Here is an 11,437-nt window from a genome sequence, read left to right as displayed (position 1 = left end):
GTTATTGCAATAACCTGCAGCTACATAAGAGTATATATATAAGTAAATGAGTAAGTTAAGTTGGATATGCAGAAGATATTAAAAATAAATTTATGGAACCGCAGAAAGAGGGGAAAGGAAGCCAGGTTTTAAAATGTCAAAATGATTGTAAAATCATTTGTAAAAATCCATCCTCCAGGATGTAACCAATTTGAGCTTTGGCGTTGCTACAGTTTATTCTCTTTTCAACAGTTCTACTTTGGGTTCTGCTGTTTTCAAATAACGTTTTCCTACAGCCTTTGTCTTTAGTAAGGATTTTAAAACATGGTAGCGACTTTCAATGTTTGCTAAGGCAGAATAGTAACAGATCAAGGTTTCCTAATACAACAAACTGGTGTAAAGAACCCAGATTCACATGCTGCAAAGCCATCCCAATGATCATTTGTTTTGCATTTATTGATCACCACCATCACTTTGCTATTTACTAGGCTTGATTACATTGGTTTCTCATTTTCATCTCCATCAAAACTTTTATAATTCTTTATTGATTCATCTGTTTAGTATATAACGACTCCAGAGCTACATGTCATGAATTCTCTTTTACCTTTTTTGTTGCTACTCTTCTCCTTGCAACTATGGAGTTGAGAGGGACCTCAAAGGCCACCTGCCCTGTATTGATACAGTTTTGTCCTGTATTCCAGGTCTTCTTCTCTCTCTCTCTCTCTCTCTCTCTCTCTCTCTCTCTCTCTCTCTGTGCCAAGTTAGGGATCATCTCCAAATGCATGCGTTTGAAAGGATGCGTGAAAAGTAATGGGTCAGGGTAGCCAAGCACAGAAAGATTTACAAATTCACGTGTATGTGTGTGCACACGTGCACGTGTGACAAATTCCAGAGGGGCCATCCTGTTAGGCTGCAATAGATGGTAATGGATTGCTCTGTCTGAAGTCACTTCTGTCCTGTATTTTGCCAGAACAAAGGAGATCCTATGAGAAAAGTCAGTTAAAGGAAAGTCTCACCCCTTGGGAATCATCTCAATGAGTGGAGAGTTCCCAATGTAAAAGGCAAAGGCGCATCACATAAAAGTCGGGGGGGACGGACGGACAGAGGGCTGCAGTTCCTAACTATACTTATCTGGGAGTGAGGCCCATTAAGTCCAACAACAGGCCTTCCTTCGGATGGCACGCGGCTCTGAAGGCGCATCTTTCCGGCGGGGAATACAAACCAGCCAGCCAAGTCCCCTCCCCGTCCAACCCTCCTGCTCCGGAGTGGCCGTTCTATGAATCCGGCGCGGCGCCCGTTCCCTTTTCCTTTCCCACCCGCGCGCGGCTCGGGGGGCGCTGTGGGCCGCGAGAGGCCTCCCAGGAGCCAGGCGAGAGGAGGAGGAGGAGGCGGCGTCGGAGGCGGCGCTTGGCCGGGGCGGGGCAGCTTGGACGGCGCGCCCGGCGGGGCGCAGGCAGCTCAGACGCGGAGCAGGCGGCGAGCGAGGCGCGGTGGCCAGGGCGCACGGTCCAAGGTGTCCTGAGCGCGGCGGCTGCCCGGAGGGCGCCCTCCTGGCGCCTTCGCTGCTCCTCCTCCTTCTCCTCTCTTCCCCATGAGCCGGGCCGGGGGGCTGGCCGTGCATGTTGCTGCAGCTGCTGGGGAGGCGGCGGCGGCGCCGCGGACGGGTCTGCTGAGCGCTCCGCTCCCCGCGCCCCAGCCGCGAATGTGACCCTGCGCTCGGGCTTGTGCGCCTCGGCTCTTGCGCCTCGCCATCCGGCTACTCCCAAGGAAGGAAGGAGGCAGCCAGCCGGCCGGCCGGCCAAGGGTGAGAGAGGCACCGCGGTGGGGAGGTGGGTGAACGGGATGACACGGGACCCTGCGTATCGTGAGAAGGGGTGACGTGATAGAAAACGTGGGGAGGCGGGAGAGAAGGGGAATCTCTCCTCCGGACACGCGCTGCGGCGCTTTGCAAGTTGCTCTTGAAGCTAGCCCTCGGAGAAAAAGTGCGTGAGGGGGGAAGGGGAAAGGTGGGGCCACAGCACGGGCAGTTTACACGTTACACCGGGCACAGCTGTCTCTGCACCGGTACTGGCGTGCGCTTGCCGGGCTCCTCGAAGGTGGACGCGGACTGTACACTCCCGCAACCTTCCGCATGAAGGTCCAGTTCCAACGTTTGCGGGCACGGATCTGTGCGCTCGTTGGATGTAACGTGAGAATATCTCCGGAGAATTAAAAAGGTGGAGTCCACGTGCGTATGGGGAATGGTGGGTTTTCTTCCCCCCGACCCCTAACGTATTTATTTTTTAAAACTGGATGAAGAAGACTTGCATAACTTGTGTGGAGTTCTGGGGATCATGATGGAAGTGATTTGGGTCCCGTCCCCCATGGTATCGTGTGTAGACCCACAACCGAAACACTAGCTAGAGATACGCCGGGGGAGGGGCGGTGCCATAAAAGACCCGGCGGTCTGCAGGCAATTTATTGGGACTTCAGTTCCAGGGAGTGCAGAGAAACGTAACTTCCAAGTTAACTGCGGGTGGTAGGATTGCAAGCCTTTCTGTTACAGCCTGGTGCAATATGTACCTCTGTTTGTTTGTTTGTTTGTGTGTGTGTGTGTGTGTGTGTCTATCTAAAGTTGCACATGCACATCCCAAACCCCTCAAAATATTTGACGAGGTTGTTCTGCGTTACCGCATTGCATTGTTTTGGCTAAACAAAACGGGGGAGCAAGTAAGGGGTAATTCTTTGGAGCTGTTGTTTAGGGGAGTTCGGAACTTACTGGAGAGTTGGGAGTCATTCTTGAGGTTATTACTCACAGAGCATACGAGAGCAGTGTATAAATATATATGCTCACATTTGCTGAGATCAAGAGAGAACTTTGGCTAGCTTGTTTGAAAGGGGGAGATTGTGCTCTTGTTTGTTTGTTCGTTATGGGAGAATTGTTAAACCTTACTCTTAAGGAGAGCCAAATGGGGAGAGAAGTCTTGGGAGAGGAACAGGGTTGAGTTCAAGGTGCTTAAGAAAGCTACCTTTACCAGACCATCTAGCACAGTTACTTGCCAGGATTTCAGACATGGGATCTCTCTCTCTCTCTCTCCAGCCCTATCTGGAGATGCCAGGGATTGAATCCTGGGACTTTCTGCCTGTAAAACAGATGCTGTGCTGCTGAGCTGAACCTTTCCCCAATAAGCTATGGCTGGGGGGGGGGGGATGCCTAGCCCAGCCAGAGAGGCAGAAAACTCTCTCTGCAAAATGTGGTGCATTGACCTCCCTTTCCTGGCTGGGGGGAGGAGGGGGAGGAAGCAGCTAGGTTTGTTCTCCATGCCTCCTTACTTTCTGTTAATGCTTTATTGGAGAGGTGGATAGAGAATATTCTTTGCATCCATAAGCAAACCGAGAACTAATCAGGTGCTGCGTTTGGGGCTGGACTTGAGGGTAGAGGCCTGATGCCCCACGCTGCAGAACAAGTTGGAAGCACCCCCCTCCATGCTTGGTGTGTTTGTTTGTTTTTGGGACTATTGCATCTTGCCATGGAGCGGGTGGGAAATGTTCTAGAGCCTAAAACTGCCTAACTGCAACACTGGAATTAAAGGTCAAATAGAAAGAGGGAAAGTATCAGTCAGACTTTTTTGTTCTGCTCTTCTTGAGGCTGGGGTGGGGGTGGGGGAGACCTGGGGGGGGATGTGTGCCCCTCCCACAGCACGTGGATGCCTTTGTGAGCTTAGTGGGACTAAGCTGTGTGTATGTGTTAGCTGGCTTTGAGCCCAGGTCTAAGTTCCTCTAACCACTATGCTGCGCTACCTCTCTTGCTTTGTACTCGCTAGTATACGACATCAGCATAGTCCTATGCTTGCCTGCTCCTAAGTACTCCAAGGAGAGTTTTGGACTGCAGCCTGTATCTTGCTGCAGAACCGAAGTCATGGGCATGGGATGGAAAGGGAGCTAAAATACGGGTTTTGATTGGGCAGATCTTTGAAGAAACCCCGAAGGGTGCTGCTGCATTTTGTCCTGTTCTCACAGTGGCTATCCAGATTTCTGTAGGAAGCCCCCAAACACAGGAGCTGAGCACAACTCTCCCTGCTTGCGATTCCAAGCAAATAGCATTCAGAGGCAGACTGTGTTGGCTGGTGGAGGTAGGACATAGAATCAGGGCTGGTAGCCAGGAACTTGCATATGGACTTTCCTTTCCTTCTTTGTTCCCTTAGACACATGGAAGGGGTCAATCAACCCCCCCCCCACTTCATGCAGTTTTTGGGGGGTGCATTAGTGGCTGTTCTTGCTCTTTGCTAGCTGGGAAATAAGGGAACCCCTGGCTGGTGCAGCTGATCTGAATGCAAGCTAAAAAGCAGGCATAGGCAAACTTTGGCCCTCCAGATGTTTGGGACTACAATTCCCATCATCCCTGACCATTGGTCCTGTTAGCTAGGGATGATGGGAATTGTAGTCCCAAACATCTTGAGGGCCGGATTTTGGCTATGCCTGTGAACTGGCAATACTCCCCCCTCTGCTCTGCGTGGACCAGGGTCATAAACAGAGGTGAGGAACCTCCAGCCCAGAAGCCAGATGTGGCCCTCCAGACCTTTCTACCTGGCCCTTGAAGCTCTGCTCAGGCCACACCCCACCCAGGCCACGCTTCCCCTCCCTGGAGTATAGAATCATAGAATTGTAGCATTGGAAATGACCCCAGGGGTCATCTAGTCCAACCCTCTGCAATGAGGCCTTTGCAGTTTGGTCATGCTTCCAGACTGCTTGGATGGAGGACAGAGGAGGGCAAGTTTGAAGTGGGCTGCTGTGCAAAGGTAAATCGTGTTACTCCCCACCAACTTTAGCTTCTGATCGTGCCAATCACAGATGTGTGGCCTCTGTAAGGGAATGCAAAAAGGTTGGGTCTGAAAAAGGTTGCTGAGCCTGGATCTTCAATATGTTCTGACATCCAGGTCTCGAAGAGCATTTGAGATGCACCTTTTGGATTCATTTATATTCCCTGTGTCAATGTGCAAGCTTTATGGTTGTGCAGAACTCTTTCTTTGCCCCAGGAGGATTGCGCATATTCCAAGATAGAGAAATTTTGTGCTGAGCTCAAGAACGGGCGTGAAGAGCGAGGGGCCTGGAGAACTGGGGCAGCTGCCTTTGACAAGTCATGCTTGTTCAGTTGTTGCTGCACAGTTATTGGCTTGCATTTATACCATGCCTTCTTCCAAGGTCCTGGTCTGACACGCTACACACGCTGGCTCTTGATGCAGCATGTTTATATGCAAAGAACCCGGCAAAGCTCACTTGGTCCACAGCTGTGGCAGATTGACAGCTCTGATCCCACCCCCACCCCCTTAGCCCAGATGGAACTGACATGCTATTGATCTTTGCAGCGGTGGCAGGGCAGGGGGAGTGGGGGCTTAAATGCAAAGCTTCATTATCATGACCACAGTGCCGCTGCTTCTCTAGAGAGAGATAGAGAATTAGCTCCATAGCAGACGGGCGGTCTGGAGCTGAGACTCTGGGTGGGGGATTAGGCTGGATATAGGGCAGTCAGGGAAGAGGGGGAGGGGCAGGGGGCTGCATCCAGCATTAGGGGTGATTGATAGGGGGTTGAATGATGGGGGAGATCTGCTGGGGGTGTCTGCATGCCAGCCGCTGGAGAAAGATGGCAGATAAGACTGACATGATGGGATAGAGAATCGGAGGGGGGTAGGTGTCACACAGAGGGGATTAAGAGTGGGGCAGGGTGAAGGGATGTTGATGCAACACACACTGTTTATGTGCTGTGGTGGGGAGAATGAGATCATTGTTCATTTGCCTATCCCAGTTTCGGCACTGATCTGAGCAGCCACTTACAGAGAGGGCTGCTTAAGATAAATCTCACATTGCTTACATACTGTGGGTTGGAGTCAACCAGCTTCTACTCAGCTGAAATGTATGGGCCCTCGTTAGCCACAGCCGTTAATTTTGGACAGAAGTTGACTATGACCTCATAGTCCCCTGCCCCAGAATCTCAGGAACTGCAGTTCACTAAGGGTGCTGAGAGTTGTAGCTCTCTGTGAGGGGTGAACTTCAGTCCCCAGAATTATTTGAGAGACGTGTGTTTTAAATCTATGTTATGTATACAGGGTTATTGATGGGGGAGAAGATATCCTTCTGCCAGCCTCTTCTCTCCCCCTGGGCTCTGTTTAGCCTTGGAGCTGTGTGTGTGTGTGTGTGTGTGTGTAAGGGGTGCATAGGATCCCCCAGGGTCCAATGCTAAAGTGAACGATGGGTCTGGCGTATTCCGTTTGCAGAGCTTGCATTGGAGGTAGGAAGTTGGGCTGGGAGAGAGCAGAGCTTTTTGGCAGGCGAGGACTCCTCTTCGCAGCTGGATCTGTTTATTATTGCTTAGTAAGTGGGTGGCGCTTGCCTCCTCTCCACCCTTAAAAAACAAGCCGTGACTTCTCCGCACAAGCTCTCTTATTTACACTTGTTTATCCGGGGGGATAACAGGATTTCCTCTGTGTTGAACCAATGCACTTATTACACTGGCAGTCTTGTCAAGCTGCAGTGAAGGGCCGGACCCATGAACATCCGGGTGGCGGCGTAGGGTGCCCTTGCCATGCCCATCTGTGTCCGCAGTGATTTATTTTCCTGATGAAGCCCAGAGGGATGCTTCTTTTGAAAACAAATAAATAAAATCCACAAAACAAGGGAAGGAGGCAGCTTCAAATACATCCTTACGTTCTTGGGTTAACAGTAGAGATCCAGTGCAGAGGTTAAAGGTAAAGGGACCCCTGACCATTAGGTCCAGTTGTGACTGACTCTGCGGTTGCCGTGCTCATCTCACTTTATTGGCCGAGGGAGCCGGCGTACAGCTTCTGGGTCATGTGGCCAGCATGACAAAGCCACTTCTGGTGAACCAGAGCAGCACACGGAAATGCCGTTTACCTTCCCGCAGGAGCGGTACCTATTTATTTACTTGCACTTTGACGTGCTTTCGAACTGCTAGGTTGGCAGGAGCAGGGACCGAGCAACGGGAGCTCACCCCGTTGCGGGGATTCGAACCACCGACCTTCTGATCAGCAAGTCCGGGGCTCTGTGGTTTAACCCACAGCGCCACCCGCGTCCCTTAATACAGAGGTTATCTTGCTACAAAATCTAGTAATCCCTCAGTGATTTATTTTGCTGACCATTCTTTATTAAATCTGTTTTCTTGCCTGAAGGAGACGGGATGGCCAATAGCAAGCAATGAAATGTCTTTAAAACAATTCCAAATACAGACACAGGCTTTTTAAGGGCCAGGGGTCCACTCTTGAGTCCCAGGCCTGAGGTCTTCCCACTTGTAAATGGAGCAAAGCTTGCAATCAAACAGCAATCAGACTGCTAGCACATTTGCAAAGCTAAGCAGACTGGCCCTCATGGCCTCTGACTCAGGAATCCATTCCCTAATATGAAAGGCCTGGGCAAAAGATTGCTTGCTTGGTGCTGAGAGCTACATGCTCAGAGGCACTCTTTATCATTTGTGTATTTCCAGTGAGGTGAGCCCTTGCTTTCAAAGCAGGTTTCCATGATGAGGTTTGGCTGAAATAAAAGTGTTTCTCTACATCTGTGCTCCTATGCAATGATGGAGATGTTGGTAGGACACATGACTGTTCACGCAGAAGGTCTCAGTTTCAATCCTCAGCATCTCCAGTTTAAAAAGGACCAGGTAACCGGTGATAGGAAAGACCTGTGCTCAAGACCCTGGAGATTTCATGCTACTGGGATAGGTGGACCGGTAGTCTGACCTGATAGTCTAATCTGATGAAGCAAGACACCATGACCCAGAGCAGGAATAAGGGAACCCTGTGCCTTCTGGGTGCTGTTGGACTCCCAATTCTCATCAGTCTCAGCCAGCATGGCCAGAGGCAGGATGAGTTGTAGTCCAGCGACATCTGGAGGCCTGCAAGTTTCTCCATCCCTAATGGGGATCAAGCATGGTGTCTTGTTATTGTTGGGAGTCAAGCAACAACCCTTGCAATAAGCTACCTGAACCAGTGGGGTAAGAGGGTGATAAGACAGAAGGTCAACCTGTTCTTCCTCCTCTCTATTAGTAACTGCTTGTTGACAAAGTAGATCACTTACTTTCAGGCTTTGCCTTCCTCCTGCTTCTTCTCCAAGTTCAGCCAGTAGCAGCATGTGCTAGTCTTAAATTCTTGGCTGCATCTTGGTCATATTGTCAAACTTAGAATGGCTTTGTTCTCCATGCATAATAAACCTTTAAGTTGTATTGGTCCTTCCGACAAGCGGCCTTACCAGACTATTTCTCTCTGCACACCCCTGCAATATATTTACCAAACTTCCAACAGTTATGAACCACCAATTGGACTGCAGCCCACCATCCTATCTTTGGTGACTACCCAGGTGCTTGCCAGTGTGCTCCTCCCTTTTTGGGGGAGTCCAGGGCAATCGGGGAAGATTGTTAAACTGACAGATAGGCTGGTAGAAGGTACCAAAGCTGCAGAGCAGAGGTGGAATTAGATGCAGACCGACCCTTGGTCTTTGTTGAGCTCCTCCCCCCCCCCCATTTGCTATGTAGATCGGATGTGACTTTCTAGCCCTTATGATTGCAGAGATAGATTTGAATATGCAATAGCCGAAAATAAGGAGAAAGCCTGCAGTAGCCTTCAGTGGTTGCGTGACTTACCTATCCTTGGCCACATTACCATCTATCCAACTAGGATTCAGATCCAGCCCTTCCGTCTTCTAAAAATACATTTTTTACTCCACCTCTCCATGTCCCCGAACAGGGTCATAATTCCTCTTAGCAGCCGAAGTGTAGAGCTTTCTCTCTCTCGTGCAGCGTTGTGCAGACTAAGAGGAAACCATTGTGGCAGTTCTGCATGCAAAGCACATTGCCATTATTAATTATTGCTCTGCAGCCACGTATCTTCGTCCGCCTGATCGCCGCTCAGCTGTCATTTGTTCCGTTATCAGTCAATGCAGCTTATTCCTTGGATCTGGTGGGGAAAGATTGGGCAGAAATCCGACTCGGCAGCAACTCTGTGGCACGTGGCAGAGTCTGCTTTTGCTTCTGGAGCTGCAGCAGGGAAGAGAAATCTGCTTCAAGGGGCAGAGTTAGGTTTTTGCAGTAGCTCTGCAGTGGTGATTCCAGGCCTTTGAGTCCCTGGATGGCAAGAATATTGATGGTGCTACGAGGAACTATAGGAAAGAACTGAATTTGCCCCAGTCAATCTGGAAGATTTGAGCAACCTGATCTGGCACCTGAAACACTTCTTGGGAACTTATTTCAGCTGGAGGGCCAACTTAAAACTTTCCAGGGACCACATTCTATTGGCTCATCTAGTCCAGCATCCTGACTGGGTGCCTAATGCAGTCCTCCATGCCATCATAAAACATCAGACATTAAAAACTTCCTGATACAGGGCTGCTTTCATATGTCTTCTAAAAGTTGTGTAGTTATTCATCTCCTTGACATCTGATGGGAGGGTGTTACATGGTCACCACTACTGCTAAGGCCATGTACTTGGTTCCCTGTAACCTCACTTCTCACAGCGAGGGAACATCCAGAAGGCCCTTGGAGCTGAACCTCAGTTTCCGGGCTGAATGATGGGGGTGGAGATGCTCCTTCAGGTATACTGGGCTGAGGCCATTTAGGGCTTTAAAGGTCAGCACCAACACTTTGAATTGTGCTTGGAAATGTACTGGGAGCCAATGTAGTTCTTTTAGGACCGGTGTTATATGGTCCCGGCGGCCGCTCCCAGTCACCAGTCTAGATGTTGCATTCTGGATTAGTTGTAGTTTCCGAGTCAGCTTCGAAGGTAGCCCCATTTGATTGCCTGGCATGGGAAATGGAGAAAAGCAAATGCACAAATCTCTGGCTTCTGCTTGGCTCAGATGTAGCCAATTGCACAAAATCACTTTTGTTACTCTGCCTCTTCCTGCCTTTGGGTGTGCAACCCTCAGTAAGTTACACACAATAGGATGCAACCCTCGAGCTGAAATAGCCTCTGAACCAGCCCAGTCTAGTCTATTCTCATGGGGCAAAACTGTACAGTGTCTTGGGCAGAGAAGGTGTTTCCTGTCAGCTGCTACTACCCAACCTTTTCAATGGGGGAGGCAGTTTCACACCCGCTCACCCTGCCAGTTGTCTCCTTTATGGCTTAAAGGGGATTTTCTACCCTGCCCAACCCTATCTCAGTGGAAAGAGGAAATGAAATACAACTTGAGGCTGACTCTGAGTGGTTATCCATGCTGCGTGATCTCTCGGGAAACAGACTTGTCCTAGAATAGCTCGATCACATGGGGGGTACATGACATGAATAAGATATGCAGAAAAATGAAGGAGAAACCTCTTGGAAAGAGTGAGCTGCCTTGAAACCCTCTCTCATTACTTGTTTGGGCAACACTGAAGCAAAACAACTAGCGCAGAATAATTGCACACCCGGAGCAGTAGGGGGGGGGGAATGCAAGTTCTGATCATCTGACGTTTGCTCTAAAAGGCTGTTTATCACATCTCTTTCAAACATCCGTGCCGATTGGAATTGCTTCTCCGCACGGCTTTCCATGAATCAATGCATTGTTTGATGCGCTGAGTACTGTACAAATTTGCTCCTTTATTTAAAAGTTAAATATACCTGCTTGGGTCATTGGTGCGGCTTGCTGGGTAGAGGTTAGGCTGAGAACATTAAAGACAGTGAGGAGAATTCTGCTGGGTCAGACCAAAGGCCTGTCATGGGGGGGGGGGGGGGTAGAGACAGATCTTAGGTCCCAGGGACCAAATGCAGCACCTGAACCCCCCTCCCCAGACCTTGGGATTTTCCCCCATTTCACACCCCTGACTAGCCTTGCTTCACACCCTCCTTGGGTGTTTTTGCATGGCTGGAATTGAACTCTTATAATGCCCATCTGCTTGCCTGGATGGCAGCTAGAGAGAGATGTGTGTAGAAACTACCCAACTGTACAAACTAACATTTACATGTGTTACACTGCCCAGTTCTGTCTCTGGCACCACCCGTCACTGGCAAGTACCCTCTCCACCCAAGATGGTTGCCCAAAAGACAGTGAAGCTCTCTGAGGAAAAATGGTTCCCCATCCCTGGGCTACACCCACACTATACCTTCAAAGCACATTCTTTCCCTTTTAGCCACATATTGGGTGCTCACTTTTCTGAATGGTGCTTGGTTCAATAATAGCAAAAATAATCATTATCATTGCTTAGTAGTAGTAGTACTTTTATTACTTATACGGTGCCCATCCGACTGGGTTGCCCCAGCCACTCTGGGCAACTTCCAACGTAATATAAACATGGAGCAAAACATCAAAAATTAAAAACTTCCCTGTACAGGACTTTCTTCAGATGTCTTCTAAAAGTCAGATAGTTGTTTATTTCCTTCACATCTGACAGGAGGATGTTCCACAGGAAGGGCACCAATACCAAGAAGGCCCTCTGCCTGTAACATCGCTTCTCACCCTGAGGGAACTGCCAGAAGGCCCACAGAACAGTTAATAACAACCC

The 11,437-nt window shown here is 49.7% G+C and overlaps 1 protein-coding gene across 1 annotated transcript in view; it reads left to right on the top strand.

Moving 5' to 3' along the window:
- Positions 1-1,455: 1,455 nt before the first annotated feature.
- Positions 1,456-11,437, top strand: part of GPRC5B (G protein-coupled receptor class C group 5 member B) — a 29,699-nt gene continuing 19,717 nt past the window's right edge. The window contains exon 1 of the mRNA XM_079953937.1: positions 1,456-1,783. The gene's annotated coding sequence lies outside the window, so the exon portion shown is untranslated. The remainder of the gene's footprint in view (positions 1,784-11,437) is intronic.

This window comes from Podarcis cretensis (genome assembly GCF_951804945.1).
Source record: "Podarcis cretensis genome assembly, chromosome: 14".
Taxonomy (NCBI): Eukaryota; Metazoa; Chordata; class Lepidosauria; order Squamata; family Lacertidae; genus Podarcis; species Podarcis cretensis.
This window is presented reverse-complemented; position numbering and strand designations above follow the sequence as displayed.